This window comes from Ambystoma mexicanum, chromosome 14, assembly GCF_040938575.1.
Source record: "Ambystoma mexicanum isolate Mex_15411 chromosome 14, UKY_AmexF1_1, whole genome shotgun sequence".
Taxonomy (NCBI): domain Eukaryota; kingdom Metazoa; phylum Chordata; class Amphibia; order Caudata; family Ambystomatidae; genus Ambystoma; species Ambystoma mexicanum.
The window spans coordinates 456,268,331-456,286,827 of record NC_090940.1 but is presented as its reverse complement, the minus strand read 5'-3'; the positions used below and the strand labels follow the sequence as shown (position 1 = coordinate 456,286,827).

At 48.9% G+C, this 18,497-nt stretch overlaps 1 protein-coding gene across 1 annotated transcript in view; it reads right to left on the bottom strand.

Moving 5' to 3' along the window:
- Positions 1 to 18,497, bottom strand: part of DICER1 (dicer 1, ribonuclease III) — a 2,611,056-nt gene that overhangs the window by 2,302,975 nt on the left and 289,584 nt on the right. The gene's annotated exons all lie outside the window — the stretch shown is intronic.

Below are 18,497 nucleotides of genomic sequence, written 5' to 3'. Positions count from 1 at the left end.
TGTCAGTGGTGGAACAGAGCTCTCAATACTGGAATGTGTCATTGGGCCCCACAACAATTGAAATTGGAGTGCAACAGGAAAAAGCAGTGCTTTGCAAAATGAAACTCCAAATATTGCTTTAAATCACTTTTTCATTGCTGCTGAAACTTCAGAATGCCAGTACAGAACACTTTCAACTATTCAAAAGTCTAGCTGGGTACTACAATTCACTTAGTGACTTTACATGCCCTGGGAGACAGTAGTCAGCCCCAGGGTATGGAGTCTATGGTGGGGTGTCACTATGACACCCCTGTGTCACTGCACTGAGGGTGCTGTGTAACACACATAGTAAAAACACATGATACCCTATGGAGTAAAAGACCCCATAGCCCATAAAACACATTAACAGTCAAAGGAACCCCTCAAATCATGTCCAAGAGTGTGAGGAAAAGAGACTCACTCTTGGCAGGAGAAAAAAACAAACTCCAGAAATCCAGCAAAGCTGCTGGGGGACTCACTAGGTTATGAAATTCAGCCTAAACAGAGAATTCTCCCTAATATCTCCCACTCGTGAGAGACTGTGCTCTGCCTGCTCAGAGCGTCCGCTGTCAAGTTCTTCTCTCCGGCTAAGTGAACTGCCGATAGAGTGATTCCTTCTTGAATTGCCCAAAACCAGAGCTGCACCGCCTCTCTGCACAGTGGCAGTGATCCTACGCCTCCTCTTTTGTTGAGGTAGTGCATGGCCTCTGTGTTGTCCGTCATTATTAGGACATTTTTCCCCTGTACAGATGGCAGAAAAGCCTTCAGCACTAGTCTGATTGCTCTCAGCTCCAACAGGTTGATATGTAGTCTGGACTCCAATGGAGACCAACGACCGCTGATGGTCAAGTCGTTGGCATGGGCTCCCCACCCCGTGAGTGAGTCATCCGTGACTACTGTTATCTCCGGCCATCGTTGCCAAAACTGTTCTCCTTTCAAAATGTTCTCCCGAAAGGTCCACCACTGAAGGTCTCGAGCCACTCTGTCCGGGACTTGAAGGAGGTCTGTCATTCTTCCTGAGACCTGCGACCATTGAGTTCTCAGCACCCACTGGAGAGATCTCATTCTCAGGCGAGCCTCAGGCACTAGGAAAAGGCAGGATGCCATGAGGCCTAGCAACCTCAAAAAGTCGAAGGCTGGAAGAAGTTGGGCATTTTGAAATTTGGTGACCATCTGCAGAATATGTTGAGCCCTCACTTCTGGTGGCGAGGCTTTCCCCAGGGAAGTGTCCAGGACCACTCCGATGAACTGGAGTCTCTGTGATGGTATCATCTGTGACTTCTTTAAATTGACGGAGAAGCCCCGTTTGTGAAGGAAGTGGCAGACATAATCTACTTGGATCTGAGCTTGTTCCGAAGATACTGCTCTGATCAACCAATCGTCTAGGTAGGGGTAGACGTGGATCCCTTCCCTCCTTAGACTTGCAGCCACTACCGACATTAGCTTGGTGAAGACCCTCAGGCGGAGGTCAGCCCAAATGGCAGAACTCGAAATTGATAGTGAGAGTTGCCAATTGCGAACCTCAGGTATTTCCTGTGTTTGAGATGGATTGGCACATGGAAATAAGCATCCTGAAGGTCTAGAGATACCAGCCAGTCCTGAAGCTGGAGGGCCTGAAGGATCTGAGAGAGAGTCACCATCTTGAACTTGTCCTTTCTGAGGAATGTGTTCAATTCTCCTAAGTCCAAGATGGGTCTCAGTCCTCTGTCCTTCTTCGGTACTAGAAAGTAGGGGGAATACCAACCCTTGATCCTCTCCGCTACAGGTACCGGTTCTATGGCATCTTTCTCTAGCAGGTCTAGAATCTCCTGCAAAAGGAGCGGATCTGGAAAATTCAAAGAGTTGTTCCCCGGTGGATGACTCTGAGGGGTGCGTAGAAAGGGCAGGCAGTAACCTTGGGCAACTGTCTCCAATGCCCAAGCATCTGACGTAATAGCCTGCCATTCCGTCAGATGTCGAGTTAACCTGCCTCCTACTGGTGTCTTGTGAGGAGAGACCTCTGAGTGTTTTAGAGGCGGCTGACGCAGATGCTGAGGGCAAGGAGGCACCTGCTGCTGCTGCGGCTTTTGTACTTTTAACCTGTCCACCGTGGGTGAATCGTTTTTGACCCCTTTGAGCCGGCTGTCCTCTGCCTTTTCTGAATGCGGAATAAAAGCGAAAGGACATACCCCTCCAAGAGGTTCCTGAGGGGCGATACGGAGTTTGACGGATTGCAGCTCCAAGAGATTTCGCTGCTGCCTTGGATGTCTGGAACTTCTCTAGGCTGTCATGAGCCTTCTTACCAAATAAAGAAGTGCCGTTAAAGGGCATATTCAAAAGTCTAGCCTGTACATCTGGAGCAAAACCAGACTTTCGCAACCACGCAAATCTGCAGATTGTAGTACTTGCCGCCATGGCCCTGCTGATACTGTCAGCAGAATCAATGCCAGTTTGAAGGGATTCACACATTGTGTCTTTACCATCTTTAATGATGTTCAGAAAAGCTTCCCTTTCCTCTCCTTCCGGGAGACAGTCAGCCGCAGATGAAGCACACTCCCAAAGTGTATGGCTGAATCTTGCGAGCGTGCAAGTAGCATTAACGGATTTAAGTGCCATGCTACATGCCGAAAAGACCTTTTTTGACATAGTGTCAAACCTTTTATCATCCCTGTCTTGTGGAATAGTAGGGTATGCAGATCTACTGTTCGATGAAGTTGCAGCTTGTACAACCAAACTCTCTGGAGTTGGATGTTTGCTCAAATACTCAGGGTCAGAAGCAGATACCCTATATTTGGCAGATCGTTTTTTATTAACTGCCGGGATAACCTCAGGAGTTTTCCAGTTGACAGATATTTTTCTCTGCAATGCAGCATGAAAGGGAACCACAGGATCTTCCTGTGGGCCTTTAAGTAAAATGTCCGTAAAATCATCCTGTTGAAAAGAAGGTGGAGGTGTAGACCACCCCATGAATTCTATTATTCTGGCCATTAAAACCCTGTAAGGGGTCTCAGCATGTTCCCCTGGGTCTGGTTTAGCGAATTCAACTTCTGGAGAAATATCTAAACCACTTGCCTCATGCAAAGAGTCATGAAGGTCCTTCAATCTGTTCTCTTCAGAGATAAATTCCTCTGGTATAGGTGTAGTGGTCCTCTGTAACCCAAAGGGTCTTTCATGGTCAGAATCTTCCCCTTCCTCATATACAGAGGACAAAGCTCTGAAATAATCTGACCTTGGGTATGGTTTAAAAAACATTTCTAGAGCAGAAGGTGCCAAGCTTGTAGTCACCGGTTGAGAAAACGTCGAAGTTGTTGACGCGGAAGTCAAAGGCTTCGATGAAACCGAAAAAGGCGTTGAAAAAGTATGAAGAGGCCTCGAAGAACTCGAGAGGATCGGAATCCTACTCGGAGTCGTCGAGGTCATCGACGACATCCTTGAAGTCAAGGTCGAAGCCCTCGGTATGTCTACTGAATGAGATGTAGTAAAAGCAGTAGGTCTGTCCATTATCGGTATCGACAGCGGCGCCGAAGATGGTGTCCAGTCGACTGATTTGTGTGTCGACGGTCCCTTCGATAAAGGCGTCGATGACGCAGATTTATGAGTCGCAGGAACCTTTGACGACGGCGTTGATGACGCAGTTTTACTGCCTTTGATCAGGGGTTCTTGACGCTCTCGGGCAGTTTCTTTCGCCGGGTGTAACAACTCGCGGCGTTTCGATTTTTTGGGTCTTTCACCCAGGGTATCACCTTTAGCCGTCTCCGAGTGGGTCGAGGCCGCATTCTCGAAGACGCCAAGCATTATTTTACGGATTTTCGTCCCACTTAGCTGGAGAGCTGTGTTTCGTGGGGCAGGTGACCCTTTCCGGGGAAGTGGAAGAAGACGAAGAAGAGGGAGATCTATGACGCCTCTTTTTCGAGTGTTTAGATCTCGAAGACTGATGGGAACCGCTTCGAGACCTTGAACGGGAATGTTTCCTGTGACAGCGAGGAGACGAATGTCTCGATTCTGCCGAGGAAACTTTCGAAGAAGTTGAACTTTTAAGAGTCTTACCTCTTTCTAGCTTCCCCTTATGCTCCTTCAAGGCTTTCGCCGTCATGGACATACAGTCCTCGCATTCCGAACAGTGATGCTCCGATCCCAGGCACCACAAACAGATCCTGGAGGATCCGTCAACGACATTTTCTTCCCACAATCTCGACACTTTTTGAAGCCAAACCGTGGGGTCGACGGTTCAGAAGAGAAAGGCATCGAAGGAAAAAATATCTTCGAGGAATAAGAAATACTTGAAGAAAGAACTGAGCAACACGATTCCGTGGCCCACGAAGCGCGGAAAAACGGAATTGAGCAACGGACGCTGTGTGAGTCTATTTATACGCACAATGACGTTGGCGCTGATACGGAGGCTGTCGAGGGACACCAACTCGAGGGACGTCGACGCGCAGCGCCCTCTACTGAAATTTTTTTCCGAGGCCAGCAAGCTAGAAGTAATCTATCAAGATAAGGAATACGTCAGAGGACACAATCCCTTTGAAATAACAGAGTTGTTAATGTAATTTCTGGCTGCAAGGGTGAAGAGGCGCCAGAACTATGAGACATGTTCTGGACAGCGATGGCAAGAAATGTGATTTTACGCAAAATGTATTTCCGCTAGAATTGTGAAACTTTATACACTTATTCCCATGTTAAACACGCACATTTGTAGACATTTGCTTAAAAATTGGACATTGTATTCATAGTGAAAAGGGCAATATTCTGTGAAAAGCGGAGACAAGATCCCACAGCTACGGGGTTTTGAGGAATAGCTGCTATGTAAAATATGTAATCTGTATATGTGACTTTTATAGAGGTTGCACATGTGTAAATATGTATTTTGCCAAAAGTAGACTGTGTTCCAGGGGCTAGGGGTGGATTCTCAGCCTCATCAAATCACACCATAAAGATGACACTATGTTTCTCTCCTCCTATCAAGGCAGAGAGTAGACTCTGACCCAATCACCTTTCAAAGGGGCAAGCTTAGGCTAAACCGACCCACACCCCCCCTTTATGATGTCAGTTCATAGCATAAATAGATACAGCTCACCAGTCATAAGCAGACAGATTCACTCACTATCCTGTTGCCGGCGGAGCACCCTGCTGATGAACTCTACATCTTCCCTGCTCCAGACTCCAGAAACTTGGAAAAAGAAAGAGGCCTATTGCATAGCTGAACCATTCGCAGCTAGGCCATAAATTCTAGAACAGAACCCCACAAGCCTAAGGGGAAGCATCATAATACAGCCAGGATATGCTGTTACTGCTTGCCTCCTGAATTGAAATAACCTCAGAACCAAGAAGGGCAGATCCGATCCAGTCCTGTGCCGTGCTATGACCAGAGCGCCTTCCTGACCCTGTCCAGTCCTGTGCTGTGACCAGAACGCCTTGCAGATCCTACCCAGTCCGATGTGCCCAGCCGTCTTTCCTAAACCAGATCCAATTCCATGACCAGAATTGACGGTCCCATTTCAAAACATATCCAGTGAGTATAAATAGGAAGAATTGTGTCACTAGCATATGTACTTTGCATAGCCTTATCTCTATCTTAAACCCATCCTATCTTGTCTTCAGAACTAGTATTGTTAAAACTATCTCTGCGCTGATCCTTTTTCTCATCTGAAGAAGGTGAGTTTCCTTAGCAGGCAGTAACCCTGATCAAGTGACTGTGTTCCTGTGTGGTATTCGTTTTGTTCATAGTCATCCTCTAGTATAAGCAACCCATTTGTCATTTTTTCAAGTGCGCTCCTGTTTTCCCTTCCTGCGCCTATCTCGAAAAAACCTCTACTAAAACGTCTGTAACTCCCTCCGTTTTTGTGATAGAAACAAAATTCCACTCCTGCTTGTAGCGAACATTCATATCTATCCATAGTACCTAAAATGCGATTCTCCCGTTATCGCGAATATCGCGCAGTGAAAAGTATGGCGCAAATTTTCGTTTTGGGAAACGTTTATACGTGTAAAACGGCTTTTAATTGCTTCCGACATGAATTTTAAGATTTAAAATGTTTTCTTTGGATTAAATCATTGCTTGTGTTTGTGTGCAACTATCCAAAAGCGGCTCCCATGAGAATTTCAGCAATTTTGATCATATTTGATGTTTTTGCCCAGTCCATTCTAAAGATAACTTTAAAAGCCATTTTGACAGCTTGACAGTCAATTCTGTTTTTCTCTTGTGTTTGCTGGGGGAAAGTGGGGTTGATATTCTGTTTGAATTCTGCCATTCCTGAATACCTGCTCTCTCCCCCTATCTCTTTACATCACCTATTGGGGGTTGAGGCGTGTGCAGGGGGAACCTCTAACCACAGTGCTATCTGATCTGAACCAACACAAAAGTATTATTTTCTGTGCTGAATTGTTTTGCTCACTACTTACTCCTTGTGTATTAAAGAGATTATTTAGTGTTACATCACCCATTGGTGATTGTTGTGTACCTATTAAAGCATAGTGTGATTAAATTTTAAATACATAAATAAATATTTACTTTTGCAAACCAGCCCGATTCCTGGTTCAGGGGGGGGTTCCAGGAGAAGGGCGCGATATGAGTGGTATATCATTCAGAATAAAGAACTTTTAGACAAAAATAAATAAGGATTTCAGTTGTGCACTACATGCTAGTCGTTGACTTGGATGTGTGCCGGATTGAAATCACTTACAGCTTGGGGGCTCGTCCGGGATCCTGAATTAGACATACCACTTGTGACAGTCTAACACAGCGTGCTAACTGACGGGGTACATACACCTTGTTGGGCTACCAGACTGTGCTACACTGTAAAAACACCCTTCAAAAGAAATTCTCAAAGGAGTTGGGTCGGTTTTGCAAAAGTAAAGTAACCCTGAGATAAGTCAGAAGGAAATTAATATTTCCGGAATGGCGAGCCCAGTGGAAATATATATATTGCAAGAGAACACCTACTGCACAAATTGTTTGTCAGGGGTGAATGGGTAGAGCAGGATGAGAAAGTTTGGCTGCAGAAAATCAAACAAGTCACTGCCACAGAATTAGATACATGGCAGGACCAGGGTCCATTACACCAGGTACTTAGTGAATTGTATATGGCCCCAAAAGTAAAAGAAGAACAATGTAAAATTGACAAAATAGCGGCTTACCTGTAACTCCACGTTGGAGTCATACAGGAAAAATATGCCGAAAGCCTAGATCTGGCAAAGAGGCAAGTACAATTCCTAGAGAAAACCCAAACTGATCTGGACTCTGCAGAGCAAAGGCTACAAAGGAGCCAAGAATCAGAGAGAGAAACCAGACAGTACCTGACAAAAGTAAAGGAAGATCTGGATCTCCTGCAGAAAGAGAAGGCAGAGCAAGATACCACATTATTGACACTTTAAAAAGAGTGTCAAGAAAGGTTGGATTTTCTACAACAGAGCCAACAAAAGCTGGAGCAGCAATTAAATTATAATAGAGCCTGCACAGGGCAGATAATTTCCCTAGAAAGTCAGATTGATGAACTAAAGGAGGAAAATAATAAATAGTGAAGGATCGCCACACTCACAGATTTTGATGAGGAGCGCCATAAATTATATGCCATTAGAAAACAAAAAGATGACCTGTCTGCACAAAGGGGCACTCTAACTCAGGAAAGGGACGTCTTAGGCCAGGAAGTCAGCCATTTAAAACAAAGTTAGAAGAAAATCACCTGGCCCTTCAGGGACTGGGTGAACTCAAAATGGACTATGAAAAGCTGTTCGAGCATACCAGGAGGGTGGAAGATACTCTGGCAAAGAATAATTAGGCCAGTAAGGATCAAACTCAGGAGGTCAGTCTCCTGCAGCAAAAATTGGCCCAATACTCCCAATCCAGGCAGGAAGCACAGAGAGACAAGGAGGCTCTTGTAAAAATAAATGACAGGCTCCATAGACAGATAGTCATGCAGGAACAGCTCATAGAGACCAGTAAGGCCTTAATAGAGGAACAAAAGGGTCAGATTTTGGCACGTTATCAGGGAGTAGGGGCTGAAAGAGATGAGGTCAGATGGGAGAGGGAAACCCCTGAGCATAACCTCAGGAACCCTGGCAACAGGGACTTTAATCCCTTCAATTCCATGGACTCTATGACCCCCATGTCCACTGGCTCATATGAGGCCAGGGGCCGTGGGGATGGTAGACTTCAACACAATAGGAAATATGGGGCTAATTGGTCAGTGCCTCCCAGAAATGGATGGGCGGGCCTCTATGTACAGGTTCCCAAGTGCTAGGGCCATCTTCTCTGATCAGGGAGACTCCAGTGAGGGGAGAATCAGAGAACTGGATCCTCAGAAATATAACCTACCAAGAGATCAGGCAGTGAAATTTGGTGGGGAATTCCATGAGACTAGGCCCACTAAGAGCATACTAAAAACCTCTTCCCAGCTAGGACAGTGGGATGGTACTCAACCAATCCTGGGAGCAAGGAACAGTCAGAAGACTCTTCTGAGCGCCACAGGTCTTAAGAGACTAGGCCCCCACATTCTGCCAGCCATTCCCAAGCTCACAGAATCCGGGAGAGTCTAGAAGATCAGACAGCCACCTCTGGTAGCAGTGCCTCTGAGTCAGAGGATTAGTGGACCAGCGTGACCAGAACTAAAAAAGCTAACAAAGTCAAGAGAGCTTTACTCAAGGATCCCCTGAAGCAAAGAAAAGCTATTAGGAGCGTCATCACGACCTACCACAAAAATGCCAAATATTCGGTTTGGGAGCACCTTGAATTGTTTGAGCAGATGATGGAGACTTTCCACCTGAAGGACAGCCAAAGCTGTATTCTTTTTTTAAACTTTTGTTTATTGGCAGGAAGTTGAGACAGGTACAGCATAGATTACGCAGAGAAAATCAATCAATACGATAGTACAAATAGGCATTGCATCATAGCTATTTCAAACATCTTAGATTGGAGAGGGATAACATCGTAGAAGACAGAAATCAAAAAGGGATCCACAGCTGACACATTTCTTATGGGGAGTTAAGTTGGGCAGGTGGGGTGGTGGAGCTCCAATCGGCTCTATCTCTATTGTTCAGATAGCTGCAGAACTCCGACCACACATTTTTAGGGCGAGATGTTATGGGCAAGGACCCAATATATTCTTCTTCACACGTTTGCACCCAGGTGAGGGCTTTCAACCACATGGTGATGGTGAAACGACGCTTCCAGCATAGTAATATGCATCTTTTGGCAACAATAGCGCTTACATTTTAAAAAAAATTGCATTTTGGGCACGTGTGTGTCGGAGTATGTGTGAATTTCGCAACTCTGTGCGATGTGTAATAGAGCCTGTTGAGGAGCTTGTATTGTATGCAACGCAATCTGGCATTAAGGGAGACTTTGCGCGTATGAGCGCACATTTTGTTCCAAATTTCATCAGTAGTATCTATTTCCAGCTCCCTGGCCCATGCTTCACGTGGTTTGGAGGATATATCCACTAGTTTACCCAGCTGCATTTTGTATAGGGAGGAGACTATGCCCCTACTGCCTGAGGAATTCGCTATGTATTGGAGCTCCGGTGAGTCTGGGGGTCATCTGGGAACGAGGGCCACATCACCCGTACCGCCTCTCTCAGCCTGCAGTATTGTAGCAGCTCGAGCGCAGAGTCGGAATGTCCGGGCCGCCAGGTTTGAGGGGTGATAAACGTACCATCAGGGTACAAGTCGGTCAGGGCTCGGTAGCCCAGGCTTTCCCAGTGTCGCGAGTACTGTAGGTCACATGTAGGGGAGAGTGCAGGGAACTGCCAAATGGGAAGCCACTTGTAGTATGGGCGTTGCTCTTGTTCAGAATACAGGATTACTGTTCCATGCTCTGATCGTAGTGGCCATCGGGTCCGACAGAGCGTCAGTATGGAATGTATGGTGTAGTAGTAAGGTCATGATATTGGTCCTTTCCCCAGCAAGTTTCTCTAATTTAACGTGTGGGGGCGGGTTCAGGTGTGTGTACCAGTGGGTGTCGTGTTGGGCCTGTGCCGCGTTCCAGTACAGTGTTAGATCTGGGGCAGTAAAACCCCCTCTTTCATAGGGTAAAGTCATATGTTGCCACTTCTTACGGACCGCTCCGGCATGCCAGAGAAACTGGGCACACGCTAGATGTAGCCTATTGAAGTATTACCTCCCGGGCCACACCGGTACAAAGGACAGTGGGAGATTACGCCATTTAAGCATCTTGGATACAATAAGTTGCGCCGTTGTCTCGTAATTATCCGCCAGCAAGGAAACTTTGGTGAGAGACACCTGTATCCCAAGGTACCGAATGGCACCCGGGGACCAGTGCAGGGGGAATTCACATGCCGGTTGTTGGGTTGCTGTGGTGAGGGGGAACATTTCTGATTTAGAATAGTTGATGGTGAAGCCAGAAAAGGTGCCTATTTTAGTTATATCTCGGATGATCGGGTCAAGGTATGAGGAGGGGTTTCTGACACATAGAAGTACATCATCCGCGTACAGTGAGGTGATTTCCGGCGTGTCCCGTAGGCAAATGCCTTTGTGGGTGTGTCGATCTCTGACGTAATCGTCCATGGGCTCAATGGCGAACGCAAAAAGGATGGGGGAGAATGGGCACCCCTGACGGGTTCCTCTGTGTAGCGCAAAGGGGAGGAGGAAACCGAGTTGACCAGCACCCTGGCCATAGGTCCTGTATATAGCAGTTTTATATATGAGATCATGTTTGCTCCTACTCCCATTTTCCACAACACGGCCCATAGATATTCCCATGAGACCATGTCAAATGCCTTTTGGGCATCTAGCGTGACCGCAACTGCGTCAGCATTCGGGTCAATCCTGGACAGTAAATTGAATAGGCGGCGGATGTTAAGTGCCGTAGAGCGACCAGGGACGAATCCACTTTGGTCAGCGTGGACCATATGGGGCATAAACGGGAGGAACCTATTGGCGATTATCTTAGCAAAGATTTTCATATCGGAGTTGATGAGCGACAGGGGCCTATAGGACCCGCATTCATCTGGGGATTTCCCTGGTTTGGGGAGGACTGTTATTATTGCTTCTGTTAAGGAGGAGTGGGCAGGGTGTTTAATCGGAGTGATTCGGTCCAGACCCCAAGCAGTACGGGTGCTAGGATGGCAACATACTCCTGGTAGAACTCAGACGTGAGCCCATCGGGGCTCGGAGCCTTGTTTTTAGGTAGATCTGAAATTACCTGGACTATTTCCTCCAGGGAGAACGGGGCCTCGAGCTGTTCCCTGGTGTCCTGGGAGATAAGGGTCATAGGGATGGATTCTAGTAGGTCATCTAGGTCGTGGGCCGTGTGCTCGGGCTGGGGACCGTATAGGTTGGCATAAAAGCTGGCGAAAGTGTCCAGGATGGTTTGGTCCGACCAATGTCTTAGGCCCTTTTCATCAATGATGCTATCAATACGGGTCCTGCCTCCCTCCGCATGCACCAATTTGGCCAGGGTTCTACTCAGTCTATCCCCTTCACCATACTTTCGGGCGGCCACAGGACGGGCATGATATCGCACCTCGCGTGTGACTCAAATTGTTCAAGTTCGGCTCTAATCTTAGCAAGGGTTTCTGGAGCGGGTGTCGATACGTACTTCTGTTCCAGGGTTTTGAGCCTGGATTCGGAGCTATTTAAGGCCTGCCCTATGGCTTTGAGGACCCCGGCCTCTCGAGAGATACACATCCCTCTGATGTATACTTTAAATGCCTCCCAGTGGGTCCCTTCGGGTGTATCAGACGTGTTGTTATTTGCAAAGAATGTGTTTATGTCCGAAAGGATCTCAGCTTTAAAGACGAAGTCAGATAGGGTGTTGGATTTGAAGCGACAGGTGGGTCGAGCCGCAAGTGTACTACCCAGCTGGATCTACAGCAGCACGGGGGAGTGGTCCGAAATAGTGCGCAGGAGGATCCTGACCTCCGAAACCCTGCCCACCAGGTTACCAGACAGGAGGAACAGATATATTCTTGAGGAACTGTCGTGTACAGTTGAATAGAAAGTATAGTCTCTTTCCTGGGGATGGAGCGTTCTCCACACATCATGTAGATTCAGGGAGCGCATCTGTGTATGGAGTTGTTTGGCAGCACGAGATCTGAAACTGCGGGTAGTGGCCGTTCTATCCAGGACATTATTCAGTATAAGATAGATGTCACCCCCTCATATAATGAGGACTTCAACATATCTCATGAGGATGGCGGACATTAGGTCCATAAATTCGGGTGAGTCGGTGTTGGGCGCGTATGAGTTAACAAGCAAGCATTCTTCGTTGGCTAGGGTGAAATGTAGAATCACATATCTTCCTTCTGTGTCAATGTGAGATGTGCGGAGAACGAATTTCACTGACTTATGGATGAGAGGAAGAACCCCACTGGCTTGTGTAGAGTATTGGGTATAATATCTGTTAGGCCTCCATGTCTGTGCAAGGTTAGATGATAAGAGTTTCATAGCGTGTGTCTCCTGGAGTAGGAGTACCTTGATCCCGTATCTCTGTGCATATGCTGTGATCTTTCGTGCCTTTGTGAAGTTGGTCAACCCACGAACATTCCACGTCAGCATTCTAATAGCCATGCAGATAGCTCATGGGACATCCTTATTGTAGAATCTGCCTCTGAACATCGCAATATACGCTGTAGCGGCGTCACAACGCCTCTCTCTGGAGCCTGTCACAACCATCAGGCCATTTTGTATAGAACGTTCCCCGACTTCCCCATCCCCACCCTCACCGCCCGGTAAAAACTAGCGGTGCCATGATACCCACCCTTGGAACAAACCACTACGTGCCATCCCCAACTCGGCACCTCTTGGGTAACAGCACAACTGGGGCCTGAACATAAACACTTCACCTTGTAAGTCATTGCAGCTGCAGTGGGGGCGGCCGCTGCCATCCGACCCACACTTGCTGATACATTTTATGATGCTACATTATCAAGCTTTTGAACGGCATATGAAACTTAGGTTACGAAGAAAGGACACAAATGCTGAAGGGTGGCGAGGTCGAGGCTGATGCTGGCCCAGGCCAGTGTATGGTAGTACGATTTAGCTTTAAAAGTTAGGCCCGGAGTGTGGCGGTATATTCAAATGGATTGAGGATGCATCCCCTTCCGGGAGTATTGCTCACAATGTGGCGGTGGTGGCCACGTCGGGTCCGGAGTAGGGTGGCGGGGGGGAGCACATACGCCCACCGGGGGAACAGCCAGTCGACCGGCCAAGGCCACTGGGGTGTATATAAGGGGCTTGGGAATGCTGGTATCAGTCGTCGTCCATCGGATCCTCCGGGGGATCTGCCAGTGGGATCTGTGCCTCAATGAATTTAACAGCCTCGTCGGGGACCGTGAAAAAGTAGAGCTTATTGCGATGGGTGAACTTTAGACGAGCGGGGAAGAGCATTGCGTATTCAATTTTGCTCTCCCTTAGCATTTTCTTCACCCCACCGAATCGACATCTTTCCATCTGCACCCCCACCGAAAAGTCAGGGAAGATCCTGATGATTTGTGAATCCAGCCCAAGCTCCCCCTTCTCTCTGGCCAAACGGAGTATGTGGTCTCTGTCCTTGTAACTAAGTAGTTTTGCAATTATTGTTCTGGGGAAGTCTCCTGGTTTAGGCCGGGGTGCAAGTGAGCGGTGGGCTCTTTCAACTGTGAAGAATGGTGAAAGGTCAGGATTGTCAAGGAGGTCTTTGATGAGTTTTTCGACTGCGAGCCCCATACGCCCCTTTAGTGCAGATTCGGGGACCCCCACTATGCGAATGTTATTTCTTTGCGACCTTGATTCGAGGTCGTCGCACTTGGCCTTGACCTGTCTCATGTCACGGACGAGCTCAGAGACTGTTTTGTAAGAATATACACATTGTCCTCATTAGTTCCTGTTCTCTGCTCGACCTCGGCGATCCTGGTCCCGTGTTGGTCAAGTTTGGCCCTTAAAGGGATGGTCTAGTAAACATTTTTATTTCAAAAATAGATAGGCCACATTAAAAAAAAAATACTAGCATCCTCCGTTTTAAAACTTCCTATGTAAAATTTTGAGCTATTCAAGCTCAAAATTCGAAAAATCAAGCACAGGGGCGCCGCCATTTTGTGAAATGGAGGTCCTCCTGTGCTGGCTTTTGCTTTTGCGGCACTAATGAAGGAAAAGCCAGCCAGCTGTAGTAAACAAAGTCTACCGCTGGGTGGCTTTCCCTTCATTAGTGCCAGGACTCGGAGGACGCGGACCGGAGACCAGAGCAGGAAAGCTGCAGCTGAATCTCGGTAAGTGCTATTTATTTTTTTTACAAAAAGTAAGCACTAGCTGCGTTTTTTTTTCTAAGTTTTCCGGGCTGGAGGAGCCCTGAAAACTTAGAAATAAAACCGCAGCTTTAAAAACGTTGTATTTATGTTTGCGGTCGCTTTTGAAGCGACCGCAAACATAAATACAACGTTGTGCTGGAAAACGCTGCGGTTTTTCGTTCCAAGTTTCTCAGGCTCCTCCGGCTCGGAGGAGCCTGAGAAACTTGGAACGAAAAACCGCAGCGTTTTCCAACACAACCGCGTGTGTTTCTGCCTGCTGTGGCTATCACTTTGGGTCTCCGGTGCTCCCAGGAGCTCTACCTGCAGCTGATTTCCCATTTGGGGCTCTCGGGCTCCCCGTGGGGAGCCCGAGAGCCCCAAACGGGAAATGCTAAGTTGTCTGCCTGAATCTTCTTTTCCATTTGGGGCTCTCAGGCTCCCCGTGGGGAGCCCGAGAGCCCCAAATGGAAAAGCAGATTCAGGCAGAGACAATGCGGTTGTTTTCTGCAATGCCGCGTTGTGTCTGCCTGAATCTGCTTTTCCATTTGGGGCTCTCGGGCTCCGGGAGCCCGAGAGCCCCAAATGGAAAAGCAGATTCAGGCAGACACAACACGGTTGTGTTGGAAAACGCTGCGGTTTTAAAACAGGGTTGAGTGAGTGAGACTGATCACAGCCACATGTGTTGAGATATTGGGATGGTTCCCCGCCCAGCGGCCCCCGGAACCAGCGGATCCGCAGTGGGATATCCCCAGTACTTGAGTATGTTAAGTTCAATCAGGCGGACCGCTCGAGGTGGCCCAGCGGGTGCCGCCTCACAGGTGTCAAAAGCGGTGATGAGGTGGTAGGTCACAGCGGTTGGACCGCGAGGGCCCACAGTCACTGTGGACACACATCGCCAGAGGGAAGCAGAGCAGGCTCATGTATGGGCAGTCTCCCTTGGGCTATATCAAACACACTTGGCGAAGTATAAGTAGCGAGGTGGGTGGAAGGCCCACAGTAGGGCATATAACACCTTATGGCCTTTGGGGTGGCCAAACCCGTATGTTCCTTGGTGCAAGATTGCCCCAACAGAGGGCAGCGGCACATCCACTGGGGCTGGCCACAGAGCCAGGGCCAACGAGGCACAGGAGCCGCAGCCAGCCGGGGGTGAATGGCGTGATCGGCGCCGCCACAGGCTGCACAGCAGTCGAGTGTCTCGCAGCCCAGCACGGGTGCGCCACGGGGGGAAGCGGCGTTGATGGATCCTTGGTGGAGCAAATCCTGTGCAATACCGCGGGGGGGGGGGTAGGGCCCACGTCCCGCGGCCGCACCGGCGGTGGGGAAAACAAGGCACGCTCACACGGTGTCCCCATGTACGCGTCCTCCGGCCAACGGCGAAGGCCGCGCCGCTCCTCAGTACCGCTCAGGCGGTCCCCGCTCCTCCAGGTGGGGGGGGGGCGCGCACGTATGCAAGTGGGCACCGGGGGCTGCAGCCCAGTCCGCGGCTGCAGGAACGGGCCAGCGCCCCACTCGGCAGGTAGCTGATGGAGCAGCCGCGGCAAGCAGGCCAGATGTAAGCCCACCGCCGGGGCGGCGGATGTTACAGGGCCCCACTCCGCCAGGCACCAGCGGGTGAGGAGATTCAGGTAGAGCAGAGGGGCCGCGGGCAGTCAGCAAATGGCGGTGCCCGGAGACAGAGCGTGGCAGCAACCAGTCGGCCGACGTTCCGGCAGGCAAGAACGGCAATGCAAGGAAGCCAGAAGCCGCTGCCGGCCCAGGCACCGAGTACTCAGGATCCTGGCACCGATTCCCCCCCAGACTTTGGCCACAGGGAGAGGAGAGCAGCAGCAGAAGAAACGTGGCAGTAGTTGTTAGGGAGAATTCTCTGTTAAGGCTAATTTCCCAAACCTAGTGAGTCCCCCAGCAGCTTTGCTGGATTTTTGGGGTTTATTTTTTTCTCCTGCTAAGAGTGAGACTTTTTGTCTCCCACTCTTAGACATGATTTGAGATATCCTTTGACTTTGTAATGTGTTTAATGGGCTATGGGGTCTTTAACACCATAGGGTTTCATGTATTTTTGGTAAGTGTGTTACACAGCACCCTCAGTGCAGTAACACAGGGGTGTCATAGTGACCCCCAAACATAGACTCCATACCCTGGGACTGACTACTGTCTCCCAGGGCATGTAAAGTCACCATTGACTTTACTAGTCTTAAATTGGGAACAGAACCTCACCCCCACCTCACAGCGCCCACACCCCTCCACCCCTTTTCCTCTATCTTGCTCATTACTCTCTCTCTCTCTCTGGGCCATCTGCAGCTTGCTCCCTGCATACCCAGACCTCCCTCCCTCCACTGCCCTCCATCATGCCTCACTCCTCCCTATCGACATCACCACACACCACTCTCAACCACTGCATTACCAACCTTCGTGAACACCTTCTTAGGCATTACAGACTAAGAACCCGCACCAAAACCTCTTTTTTGCTTCACAGCTCCCCACCGTCTACCCTCAGTAGGAACCAAAAGCTCAGCTATCGCACCCACACAACATCTTTACGCTCACACCCTTCAGCCCACGCACATTCCCACCACCCCCATGCGCTCATACATGCACCCCTCCCTCCATCACTCACAAGTGCTCCCACCACCTCGCTCTCACCGAACACCAGCGCTCAGGACCCACCACCTACCAACCGCATCCTAAAATGCGCACTCATTAATGCACGCTCCATTCTTGCCCATGCCATAGAGATCAATGACCTCATCACCACCCACAAACTAGACATGTTAGCAGTATCCAAAACTTGGCTCCATGAGGCATCCAACCCATCCCTACACCTTGCCCTCCCACAGGATTACACCATCCTTAGGCAGGACCGCAAAACCTCTAAAGGTGGGGGCGTTGCCCTCATCTATAGAAACTCACTTGCCATTAGGCAGTGTAAACAACATTGGGAGAACAACGCTGACCTTCTCTACGCCAAATTAGCTTTCTCCCCTAATTGCACCATCAACCTCTTAGTCACATACAGACCACCAGGCTCTCCTCCAGACGTCCAAAAGCATCTCCTCTAAATCATTAGCAACAACCTGAAAAGCTCCACCAAAACCATTCTACTTGGTGACCTTAACCTTGGCTTAGATGACCCCAAGGACAAATCTGCCACACACCTGGCCAACGATCTTTCCAAACTGCCCTCCTAGATTTTAAAAAAATCAAATCACCAAAATAATGGACACAGGCAAACCTGCTCTCCTCCTGCTACTCGACCTCTCCGCAGCATTTGACTTAGTGGACCATGACATCCTCACATCTCACCTTTTTAATGCAGCCCACTTCTCCCTTAAAGCAACCTCTTGGATCACCTCCTTTCTAGAAGGCCGAGCCATGAAGGTGTATTCTGACCAGGCCAATGCTCCTCCGACCACCATAAGTTGTGGAGTCCCACAAGGGTCATGCACTGCACCGACTCTATACAACCTCTTCACTAAACCCCTCTTCGACCTACTGACTCCCTCGGCATAGCTTCCACTAACCATGCCGATGACACACAAGTCCTCCTCCCCCTCACTGGAGACTATGCCCAAGACACAGAAGCCCTGCTTAACATTTACTCCACGATCCAAGCACGGATGGCGATCAACGGCCTCTGCCTTAACGGAGACAAAACAGAGATCATCATCCTGGCCCCCAGCGAAATCCTTTCCAAGCCCAGCCAAGACTACTCACACATAACCATCGACAACACCAACATACCTGTCTCCACTGCTGTGAAGACCCTAGGAGTATACTTAGACGCACCTCTCTCCATGACAAGACAGGTCAACGCCATCTCCTCCTCCTCCGCACTGACCACCAAACTCATCTGCGCCATAAAACCCTATCTTACCACTCCCAACTGCCTCTCCATCGCTAGAGCCACCATAGGAGCCAGGCTAGACTATTGCAATGCCCTCTTAGCTGGCACTTCAACTAAAAACCTAAATAAGCTCCAAACAGTGCAAAACAATGCGCTCCGCGCTGCCCTGCCCATCCCCAAATTCGACCATGTGTCGCAGGCCAGAAGAAATGCTCACTGGCTCCCAGTTAAAGAAAGAATTAACTTCAAAGTACTCTCCCTCACACACAAATCTATCACTCATACCGCTCCCTCCTACCTAGCAGAAACCAGCACCAGGAAATCCTCCCTTCGTCCTATAAGAACCCCCCATGACAACCAACTCCGAGTTCCCACCATAAGAAGAGCTAAAGCTGGAGGCATTGGCTTCCCACACATAGCACCTAAGCTCTGGAACAACC